The sequence below is a fragment of the Bos indicus genome, chromosome 28 (genome assembly GCF_029378745.1).
Source record: "Bos indicus isolate NIAB-ARS_2022 breed Sahiwal x Tharparkar chromosome 28, NIAB-ARS_B.indTharparkar_mat_pri_1.0, whole genome shotgun sequence".
Lineage (NCBI taxonomy): Eukaryota > Metazoa > Chordata > Mammalia > Artiodactyla > Bovidae > Bos > Bos indicus.
The window spans coordinates 44,641,939-44,654,396 of record NC_091787.1 but is presented as its reverse complement, the minus strand read 5'-3'; the positions used below and the strand labels follow the sequence as shown (position 1 = coordinate 44,654,396).

At 43.6% G+C, this 12,458-nt stretch overlaps 1 pseudogene; it reads left to right on the top strand.

Moving 5' to 3' along the window:
* The first annotated feature begins 11,263 nt into the window (after window positions 1–11,263).
* Window positions 11,264–12,158, top strand: LOC109553660 (olfactory receptor 6C75-like; annotated as a pseudogene).
* Window positions 12,159–12,458: the final 300 nt, after the last annotated feature.

The window sequence follows — 12,458 nt, the reverse complement described above, 5'->3', positions numbered from 1 at the left end:
CAGGTGAATATAAATAAAAAAGTAAAGTTCATTTTTCTTTCTTTTGCCTCTTCATTCTTTCTGTCCCCGTTTCCTACAAAGAGCTGTTTTAATAAGCCCCTAGTTTAAGGCTTTAGGGCTTCTCTGGTGGCTCAGATGGTAAAGAATCTGCCTGCAATGCAGGAGACCCAGGTTCGATCCCTAGGTCAAGAGGAAACCCTGGAGAAAGAATGGCTACCCACTCCAGTATCCTTGCCTAGAGAATTCCACAGACAGAGGAGCCTGGCGGGCTACAGTCCATGGGGTCGCAAAGAGTCAGACCACGACTGAGCAACTAACACACTTGAGGCTTATTTCCCACTACATTGATTTGCTTATACTCCACTTTGTTCCTGGACATAAAACAGCTTATTTTTTCCTCAGTGTCATTTTTCTCACTGCTAATCTTCTTGAAAGACTAACTTACACTTACTACAAGTGGAATGATGTCAGAGGAATGAAGTATTTCATTGGTTCTACACCAGTAGCAACATATCACTCGATAACTTGTTACAAATTCAAACTCTTGGGTCCCACCTATAGAACAGAACCCCGTGGGTTGTAGTCCAGCAGTCTGTGTTTTAACAGGCCAAGTGACACTGATGCGTGCAAAACTTGGGAACCATCACGAGTGCTGATTTAATCATTGCCTGGCAGAAGGACGAAGAAGAGTGTGCTCCTGATGTGGATTTTCTGTCAAATTGTGAAGGCCTATTGAACTGGTTACTCAACAATGCTTGGAAGAAGACTTGTCGCTAGCAAGTGGCTGGGCAGAGTGGGGAGAGGGGACAAAGCATAACTGTTGGACAAGATGGACTGACGATGCCCAAAGACTTCATCCCATCTCTCTCCCTGCTCCATCTACTGGTTTGCGCAGTAATCTCTGTGGCTGCTCTAAGCACTTTGGCAGTTATCCCAAGTGGCACTTTTCTGATAGAAACCCACTCATTGTTCTGCTAGGTTTTCCTCCTTCAAAGGTCCTGGAAGCACTTGACAAACACACCTTTAATAATCAGAAGTCACAAATATGGCCTTATGCTCTTCTCCGTGTATTACTTCAATAACCCACTGAGACTTCTTGGCTGGCTTTTTCAGTTATTAACATCACATAAATTTTTATTCAGCCAAACCTGGTTTTTGTTAACATAATACAATTATTTCAATATCATAAATAATCTGAAATCTGAATCACTATGTCTTGTGATGGACACAGAATTATATGCTGCACTAGAATTTATAACTGAACAAAATCTGTCCTTTTTTATGAAGCATTCCTCTACAGCACTGTAATCTACAAGGGAAATAAGGACATGGTGACTGGTTAAACAAAACTTCTATTATAAGAAAAGTTCTTTCTGCAGAGAAATTTTGAGTGAGTGGAATATGTCCATGGCAATACTGAAACTGATCCTGGTGCTCCTACATTGGCGTTTCCATCTAAACATCATGAAAATAAAGAGTAGGAAGGTATGTGCAGAGTGAACTCAGTTGCTTCAGTCGTATCCAGCGCTTTGTGACCCTTTGGACTGTAGCCCATCAGGCTCCTCTGTCCATGGGATTCTCCAGGCAAGAGTACTGGGGTGGACTGCCATGCCCTGCTCCAGAGGATCTTCCTGACCCTGGGATCGAACGCACATCTCTTGTATTGCAGGCAGATTCTTTACTGCTGAGCCACTGAAGAAATAGGAAGGAATACATATTTTTAAATACACTACAATTCACTATCAGTAGAAACACTGGCATCTAAAAATACTCATATTTTTCTAAAAGTTTCCTCGAAGTCAGAAAACAAGATATGAAGTGATGTGAACATTAGAGTTGGAGGAAAGTTTTTGTACTTTACTCATAAATACCATGAACACTTTAATCATTAAAATATCATTAAATAAAACATTAAAATCAGAAAGAGTTTTACAACACTTAATTTTTGCACAAAAATATACTCACAGCTCAAAGATGATTATAGTTGGCCTCTGAACAATGCAGGAGTTAGGGATGTTGACCCTCCTTGCAGTCAAAAATCCATGTATAACTTATAATTGGCCCTCCATATACTTGGCTTCTCCATATACGTGGTTTTACATCCACAGATTCAACCAATCTTAAATCATTTTGTACTGTAGTATTCACTGCTGAAAAAAAAAAAATCCCTGAATAAGCGCACCTGTGCAGTTAAAATCCATATTGTTCAAGGGCCAACTTTGTTTTAGAAGATTGTGTTTCTAAACAATAAACTTTTTAATTTCAGTTTTTTTGCTGTGCTCCTGCATAACAAAAGAAACTATCAGCAAAATTAAAAAGTAACCTAAGTAACGGAAGAAAATGTTTGTAAACCACGCATCTGACAAAACATTAACCTCCAAACATAGAAGGAGCTGAGACAACCTACTGCCGAAACAAGCAACGCGTTCACAGCACTGTTTACAAAGGCCAGGACCTGGAAGAAACCTAGATGCATTCACAGCACTGTTTACAATAGCCAGGACCTGGAAGAAACCTAGATGCATTCACAGCACTGTTTACAATAGCCAGGACCTGGAAGCAACCTAGATGCATTCACAGCACTGTTTACAATAGCCAGGACCTGGAAGCAACCTAGATGCATTCACAGCACTGTTTATAAAGGCCAGGACCTGGAAGCAACCTAGATGCATTCACAGCACTGTTTATGAAGGCCAGGACCTGGAAGAAACCTAGATGCATTCACAGCACTGTTTATAAAGGCCAGGACCTGGAAGCAACCTAGATGCCCATCAGCAGATGAATGGATAAGAAAGCTGTGGTACATATACACAATGGAGGATTACTCAACCATTAAAAAGAATACATTTGAATCAGTTCTGATGAGGTGGATGAAACTGGAGCCGATTATATAGAGTGAAGTAAGCCAGAAAGAAAAACACCAATACAGTATACTAATGCATATATATGGAATTTAGAAAGATGGTAATGACAATTCTGTATGTGAGACAACAAAGGAGACACAGATGTATAGAACAGTCCTTTGGACTCTGTGGGGGCGGGCATGATTTGCAAGAATGGCATTAAAACATGTATAATATCATATAAGAAATGAATCGCCAGTCCAGGTTCAATGCAGGATACAGGAAGCTTGGGGCTGGTGCATGACCCAGAGGGATGGTATGGGGAGGGAGGTGGGAGGGGGGTTCAGGATGGGGAACACGTGTACACCCATGGTGGATTCATGTTGATGTATGGCAAAACCAATACAATATTGTAAAGTAAAAAAAAAATAAAATAAAAGAGTATAGAAATACCATTGGTAGAAGGCCATAAAGAGGCAGACAAAGAATGTGGCTAAAGTGCTTTGGAGAGAGCATTGGAAGATGATTCAAAACCACAGATGCTGAAATTCCTAGAATTGCCTTAAACTTAGGACTTTTCTCCACCTTTAGTGTCCATGAGGACCAACGCTATCGTGACATCTTTTCTTTATTTCTATGAATGAGATGCCACTCATGAAATAAAACCCCTTCAATTGACCAAGATTGATTAGATTTCCCTTTTTTTCAAAACAGAGTCAGACTAAAACAGATATATGGAGAAGGCAGAGCTGTGCCCAGCCAGCTCCTTTACGTTTGCCTGTATGTGCCTTTCTCCTTCTCAGACATGACGTGTAAAGGAGAGGCACTGCCAGGAGAAGCCCGGCTTCTGACGGCATAGCACGTGCTTGCCCTGGAAGTGTGTCTCTCCGTCATCCTGAGCACAGGCTCCCCCGCTCTGCCAGCACTGGCCCTTTTCTGTCACTGTTTTGGGGCTGGCCTCACCTCCCAAGTAATGGAGAAGAGGCAAATAGCTACCTCCACCCAAAGTGGAGCAGTCCAATCATATTGGGATGTTAAAGAATCCTAGTACATCTCCTCTAGTTCCTGAGAGTTCTTTTCAGAAACTGCCTTTAAGCAATGACTAAATAAGACAGAATTTGATTATGTTATTGTTCTGAGGAATATCTCCCCAACATCTTTACAAACAACTCTGGACCCTGAGATCCACAGAGTTCCACATATGGAAAGAGATCTATCTGGTTCACAGAATTTTAGAAACTGACTTTATGACACACACCTATATAATGTTAATGCTGAGGTGATGTCACAAGGACCACATTTTCTAAAAGGGGATTATATAACTTCATTTTCTCTCTCCATTGCACATCTTTCATCTTTTCCTTCTAGTAGGTTCCCCTCCCAAAATGGTAAAACTGTATGTAGTATGATAAACTGTGAGAATCTTAGGAGACACGTGAACTTACAAATGTGAACCTTGCCCCCATTTTAAAGGAATTGTGTTTGAGAGTCCCTTAGACTGCAAGGAGATCCAACCAGTCCATCCAAAAGGAAATCAGTCCAGAATATTCATTGGAAGGACTTGTGTTGAAGCTGAAACTTCAATACTTTGGCCACCTGATACAAAGAGCTGACTCATTTGAAAAGACCCTGATGCTGGGAAAGATTGAAGGCAGGACAAGAAGGGGACAACAGACGATGAAATGGTTGGATGGCATCACTGACCTGATGGACATGAGTTTGAGTAATCTCCAGGAGTTGGTGATGGACAGGGAAGCCTGGCATGCTGCAGTCCACGCGGTTGCAAAAAGTCGGACTCAACTGAGTGACTGAACTGAACTGAACTGGACTGGATCAGAACTGATGTGTTCTGGGTCCCCGTTGGGATTGGATTATTGGCTTATTTTAATGGAAATTCCATGAAGGGACAGTTTGGTTCTCAAAGTATTATCAGTCTTATACCAAGTCCACCCTCACCCCGGGCTTCAGCTGCTGACAGTGCTTGCTCCCATCCCAACCGCCCTTCCTGTTCAACACATCATCCCCCAGTCCCTCTCCCACAGTATCGTAGTCGGTAGGATTTACCTTTCTACAGTCCTTACGTAGTCTTCTTGTTTGTTGTTCACTGCTAAGTGGAGTCTGACTTTGCACTGTAGCCTGCCAGGCTCCTCTGTCCATGGGACTCTCCAGGCAAGAACACCAGCGTGGGTTGCCCTCACCTTCTCCAGGCATCTTCCTGACCCAGGGGTTGAACCTGCACCTCCTGCAGGCCCGTGCAGACTTCTTCCTCGGGATAAACCCCCAAAATCAAAGCCTTGCTGTGAATAGATTACATTAATCATATACATTTTAACCCAAAATATTCTTATTATCTAGATCCCAAATATTGGTGCAGCTTAATTTGTTCAAGACTGGCTCACAGACAGATTGGGAAACAAAACAATACTCTGTAAAGGAAAGTCCACACAGCAGCGTGTGCCTCACCCTTCCACGTTTAGATGATCACAAACACAGGTTTAAGAATTACCCCTTTCTTTACCCTACCTGGCTAATTAAACCCTCAAACAACAAGGAATTCAGAAAAACTTCAAAGATACATGATACTCAAGGTATCATCAAAAGCAAAAAAATTACTGACTGTTGGAGAGCTATCCAGAAAAGAGAAACATAGATCAAGAAAATTTTGAAACATTTCTTGGTGCCAGGCTCTATCCCTTAAGCTAGGCATAGTATAGCTAATTTTGTTGTTATTGTTTAGTCGCTGCGTCACTATCCCACGGACTATAGCCCACCAGGCTCCTCTCTGTCCATGTGATTCTACAGGCAAGATTACTGGAGTGGACTGCCATTTCCTTCTCCAGGGGATCTTCCCAATGCAGGGATTGAACCCTCATCTCCTGCATATGGTTAGTTTGCCCATTTCTATGAGTATTACCGTTGTAAGCTTTTTTCAGTCCAGCCACATGCTAGACCTCTTCCCACCTTCACACCATCATGTATCACTGGGACTTGCTCAGATGAGATAGGCGCTCCTGAACCATGACGCTGGTGCCAAACAAAATTAAAACAAGCACATGCAAATAAGCCTCGCATGCTTAGCCGCTCTGTCGTGTTCAACTCTTTGTGACCCCGTGGTCTGTAGCCCACCAGGCTCCTCTGTCCATGGGATTCTCCAGGCAAGGCTATTGGAGTGGGTTTCCATGTCCTTCTCCAAGGGATCTTCCCCACCCAGGCATTGAACCCAGGTCTCCTGCATTGCAGGCAGATTCTTTACCAGTGGGAGCCACCAGGGAAGCCCAAATAAACCTTGCTGCTGCTGCTGCTGCTGCTAAGTCATTTCAGTCGTGTCCGACTCTGTGCGACCCCATAGACGGCAGCCCACCAGGCTCCCCCGTCCCTGGGATTCTCCAGGCAAGAACACTGGAGTGGGTTGCCATTTCCTTCTCCAATGCATGAAAGTGAAAAGTGAAAGTGAAGTCGCTCAGTTGTGTCCGACTCTTAGGGCATTACTATGACTAGTCTCAATTTGTTCCAGCTTCTGTTACTCATCTATTATTCTTTATTTTCCCTACCTTCTAACTGAAAGTGTGAAAATGAAATCCAGGTTTGGTTTAGCCTTGATTAAGAGCAAAGTGTGTGGATGGAGGGATGTTTCGAAAATGATTTTGACTATTTGTAGGAACATGGGACCCACATGAATACTCATGAAAGTTTCTATAACGTTTGCCTTGACCTTGTAAGATCAAGACAGGCAAGGGAAGACATAGGCAGAACAGATCTGCAGACAGACACTGTATACCTCAGGGTTTCCTCCAGATACACCGTGGGAGTTTAGTTCCCTTCCTCGGCTTTCAACAGGAAGCCAGGGGCCACAAAAAATGGGCCAGTCTTGCCACAGCAACCCAGCTAGGGTGCCGAGGAAGAGAAACAACCTTCCAAGCCAGTGGTTGCTATGGCAATAGTTTTTCCACCATGGGGCTCACATCTCTTCCTTCCTGTTCTGCATTTTAACAAACACATGAAAAGATGCTCAACATCACTCATTATCAGAGAAATGCAAATCAAAACCACAATGAGGTACAATTTCACGCCAGTCAGAATGGCTGCAATCGAAAAGTCTATAAGCAATAAATGCTGGAGAGGGTGTGGAGAAAAGGGAACCCTCTTACACTGTTGGTGGGAATGCAAACTAGTACAGCCACTATGGAGAACAGTGTGGAGATTCCTTAAAAAACTGGAAATAAAACTGCCTTATGATCCAGCAATCCCACTGCTGGGCATACACACTGAGAAAACCAGAAGGAAAAGAGACACGTGTACCCCAATGTTCATCGCAGCACTGTTTACAATAGCCAGGACATGGAGGCAACCTAGATGCCCATCAGCAGATGAATGGATAAGAGAGCTGTGGTACATATACACAATGGAGTATTACTTAGCCATTAAAAAGAATACATTTGAATCAGTTCTAATGAGGTGGATGAAACTGGAGCCTATTACACAGAGTGAAGTAAGCCAGAAAGAAAAACACCAATACAGTATACTAATGCATATATATGGAATTTAGAAAGATGCTAACAATAACCCTGTGTACGAGACAGCAAAAGAGACACTGATGTATAGAACAGTCTTATGGACTCTGTGGGAGAGGGAGAGGGTGGGAAGATTTGGGAGAATGACATTGAAACATGTATAATATCATGTATGAAACGAGTCGCCAGTCCAGGTTCGATGTACGATACTGGATGCTTGGGGCTAGTGCACTGGGACGACCCAGAGGGATGGTATGGGGAGGGAGGAGGGAGGAGGGGTCAGGATGGGGAACACATGCATACCTGTGGCGGATTCATTTCAATATTTGGCAAAACCAATACAATATTGTAAAGATTAAAAATAAAATAAAATTTAAAAAAAAAGAAGTAATCTAGGGATCCACTTTATATATTCTTTTAAAAAGAGAGAGGCAGGCTAGTTTAGAGATATCACAGAAAACACCCACAGTTTCCTTGTTTTCTCTAAAGAAGAAGTACGTACTTCCCTTTTTTTCAAAGGGGTTGGGGAGGGCAACAAAAATATTCTTCAGACAAATAAAGCCAATAAAAAAATTCAAACATTGGTGGAGGCTTGACGAATAGCTGAGAGAAGAAAGTGGATTCCCCACATTTCCTTCCTCAGAAACGATCTTCCCCAAAGCCCGATGAAAGCCAGTAAGCCAGCTATTTTTCATGACGAAATATATTCTTTTAACCTCTGTGATCTGGCTTCAGGGTACACATAAAATGTAGAAAGTTGTAGTCTGGACTTTTACCTGGAATAAGTAGCAACATTCAAATTGGGCTTTTAAAAACCCATGGGAAATTAAGTCATTTAATTTCTTTGAAAATCTCAGCAGAGAACACCATGGCAATTTGGGAGCCATTGTAACAACAAACAATGGAAGGATAAGCATAAGCACTGTGCCAGTAACTCTTATTCTCCACAGTGACCCATTAGCTGTCCCCAAGGCACCAGCCCGCCTTTACTTTCTGAACCTGTCCCTTTGGCTGCTAATGAGGTCTGAGAGCCTGCACTCTGCTCACCAACTGGGTCCATCTTGCTTGGTACAATCCCAAATACAATCTTATGGAAAATCTATCACAGGAGCCCCAGACCTGCACATCTGGAGCTTCTCGTTGTTGACAGTGGAACAAGGATGCTTCTTCACATGGGAAGGTGAAGATATCATGGAGGAGTGTGAGGCAATAGAGGGTGTCTTGGAGCAGAGGTGCCCAGAACCACAGTGTACTTCAGCAGAAGACTTGTCTCAGCGGCTCCTAGAGCTGGACTCAAAAGAAGCTGCCTGTTCTCATTAGCTGATGTAGGAGGTGGATGACAGTGTTTCATGTTAGGCTGGGCAATTACCAACTAAGGGAAGCGGAGGCCAAACTTTCATCAGAATCCTAAGCAGTCCTAGAATCAAGCTTTCACTTGGAATTGGGGCAGCAACTTGCGATTGTTTTATTCCATGTGCTCCTTTCTGGGGTTTCAGTGGTCAAGGCTGCCATGTAGACTTGCCGTGGTATAAAAAATTATGGGCTACAGAAATCGGGTTTTGCCAGCCAGGGACACAGAGAGCATGGGAGGCACATTACCCCCACACTGGAGCAGCAGGCTGTGACAAGTTTCCTTTTCCTCTCCTTTTTCCTCAGTGCAGAGGAAGTTCTTGATTTCTTGAAAGAGAATGACTGTAAGAGGAGGGAACGCCCCCACCCCAGTGAGGTGAGTCCTGTGTTCCTGGGTCAGGGGCCATGGTAGCTTTGAGGACTAGCTACTATAACTGGAACAGAAGCAGGGGTACCTTTAGGCTGCCCTGGGAGTGGTGTCACTCTGGGGTGAGCAAACAGTTTGGTTGTGTGAGCATCACTAAAGAGAACTTAGACCCTCAGTTCAGTTCAGTTGCTCAGTCGTGTCCGACTCTTTGCGACCCCATGAATCACAGCACGCCAGGCCTCCCTGTCCATCACCAACTCCCAGAGTTCACTCAAACTCACATCCATCGAGTCAGTGATGCCATCCAGCCATCTCATCCTCTGTCATCCCCTTCTCCTCCTGCCCCCAATCCCTCCCAGCATCAGAGTCTCTTCCAATGAGTCAACTCTTCGCATGAGGTGGCCAAAGTACTGGAGTTTCAGCTTTAGCATCATTCCTTCCAAAGAAATCCCAGGGCTGATCTCCTTCAGAATGGACTGGTTGGATCTCCTTGCAGTCCAAGGGACTCTCAAGAGTCTTCTCCAACACCACAGTTCAAAAGCATCAATTCTTCGGCGCTCAGCCTTCTTCACAGTCCAACTCTCACATCCATACATGACCACAGGAAAAACCATAGCCTTGACTAGATGGACCTTTGTTGGCAAAGTAATGTCTCTGCTTTTGAATATGCTATCTAGGTAGGACAGAAACATTTACTGTGTGCTACAGACCTCTGGGCTCCCCTGGTAGCTCAGTTGTAAAGAATCTGCCTGCCAATGCAGGAGACATGGACTCAATCCCTGGATTGGGAATATCCCCTGGAGAAGAAAATGGCAACCCACTGCAGTATTCCTTTTTTTTTTTTTTTTTCCTTCAGTATTCTTGTCTGGGAAATCTCATGGACAGAGGAGCCTGGTGGGCTACAGTCCATGGGGTCACAAAAGAGTCAGACGTGACTGAGCGACTAAATAACAACAGACCTTTAGCTTAGTAGTGAGATGCTAGGGCCAAGCATCATCACGAGAGAAGTGATTTACTGAGGAATGAAGGAATGAGCTTTGATGCAAAAGTGAGTGTGTGAGTGCCGCGTCCCCAGGTCACTTTCCCAAGGACGCTAATTCTGTGAGCTGCTGTCATTCCCCAGCTCTCTGACCTGCCGGCCTGGAGACTTAAAAGGGCATAGCAGATCCTGGATTGACAATTTGTGCCGTGTTGTTGAGCAGTTCCCCAGCATCCCTGGTCTCCAATCTGTTCTGTAAAATGATTATACTAAACTAAGACCTGTCATACTGTCGGTCAGTAATTCATCAATGATATTAACTGAATGATGAACAATTAAGATCAATAAAGCTAAACTTTCACTTAAGGTTGAGAAGACATCACCAAGAGATTTGTTTCTATTTTCATAGCATTTGGAAGTAGTAAGGGCTTTTGGACAGAAGTCACTAAGGTCCCAGCTGTGTGACCTACCCTCTCTGGAACTTCTCTATGTCTCAAACTCCCTTTGTGTAGCAGAAGGAGTGAGGGAAATCTAACACTCAGGATTATTGTGTAGAGCAGGAGAAACACTGGATTTCAGTGACCAGCATAATACCAAGCATTAGTAAAGTCTTCAACAGTGATGATGTTTATAATCTGAACCATAGAATTTGTTGCATATTGTAAAAGGCATATTCAAAGGGAATATTGTTATACTACTGTTGTCTTTATTTAAATATAAATTGGTAATACTGTAAAATATATAACTTGCAGATGTGAACAACACTGCCTATTCATCATGCCACATTTAAAAATACACTAGTGATTTCAATATTAAAATTAGACCTTGAGGAACACATAAGAATCATTGATATCACATGACAAGTGAATTACATCCTTCATTTTATTTAATTCTCACCAGTACGTGAACTGTAGATCCTGTCTTCTTTTTACATAGAGTGAAAGTGAAGTTCACAAATGTTAACCATTAATAACTTTCCAAAAGCATCAATCTCTCAAGGGATCGGAACTCAGTACTGAACTAGTGTTGAAGTCACGTCTTTTTGATCCAATAAGCAGCGAATGGGACTACTTTGCCCTCCATGTAGCTGCCTTCTTGGGTGGTTAAGGAGCTTGATCCTGTGCTCCTCTAAAACTTTTGTTCTTGCTGTGATGCCTCTATTGTAGGCTAAGACCCACAGATGAGACTGCTGTGGAAAGAAATGTTGATGGTAATGAGAAATGGGACAACGGTCCAAGAGTTCACCTTGGAGAGCTTCCCTGCTGTCCAGCACCTGGGCAAAGTCCTCTTCTTGGTGCCCTCGCTGGCACACCTGGCGTCCGCTGCAGGCAGTGCCCTCATAGCCACCATCAGCTGTGCTGACTCCAGGCTACAGACACCTGTGAGTGTTGCTTCACAAGTACAGTTATTCCTAAACTGCTGATCATCTTTCTTTTAGGCAAACAAACAATTTCCTTTGCCGCCTGTCTCACAAGCCTTTGTGTTAATATTTCTGGGGGCAGCAGGCTTCCTCCTCATAGCAGCGTTATCTTTGGACCAATACTTGGCCATTTACAAGCCTCTGTATTCCACCACCATCATGAACCTGAGCACTTGCTGCCTCCTGTTCACAGCCTGCTGTGCTTTGGGGTTCGCTGTTCTTTCTGGTCTGGTGTGAAGGTGTCCCAGTTATCTTTCTTCAGCCCCCAAGTCATCCCTTACTTCTTCTGTGACCTTGGCCCCCTGATCCATCTCTCCTCTCTGACACCAAACTTGAAATGTATGCTTTTATCCTTGCTTTGTGGGTCCTTTTGACATCCCTCATGATAACCATCACTGCCTACAGCAACATAGTAGCCACAGTCCTGCGACTCCCATCAGCCAAGGAGTGACAGAAAGCTTTCTCCACCTGCTCCTCTCACCTCATTGTCCTCTCCCTGATGTACGGCAGCTGTGTGTTTATTTACCTGAAACCGAAGCAGGTGGACAGGCTGGACTCCAACAAGGAGGCTGCCCTTGTGAACACGGTGGTGACCCCAGTGCTGAACCCTGTCATCTACACCCTGAGGAACAAGCAGGTCCACTGGGCTTTGAGAAAAATGATGTTCAGGATGAAAATATCAAGATAAAAAAAAATCATATGGCCTTGGAGTGGAAGTCTTCAGAAAACCATTTGTCTTCCTTCCAGACACTGTAGCAGTCCCCAGAGCTGTCGTGGGAGTCTGTGGCAGACCTTACCTGATCTCTGTTAACTCATCCCCATCGTGAAGATCTGTTTTCTCAAGGCCACTTTTCACCTTGGTGTGCATGAATATTTTCTCCCTAAATATGCCACATACTGATGACATTTACTTTGACTGTAAAATACCTTACTACATTTTCATTCTTCCCTCTGATATAAACCATGTTTTGAAATTTCTGAAATTTAG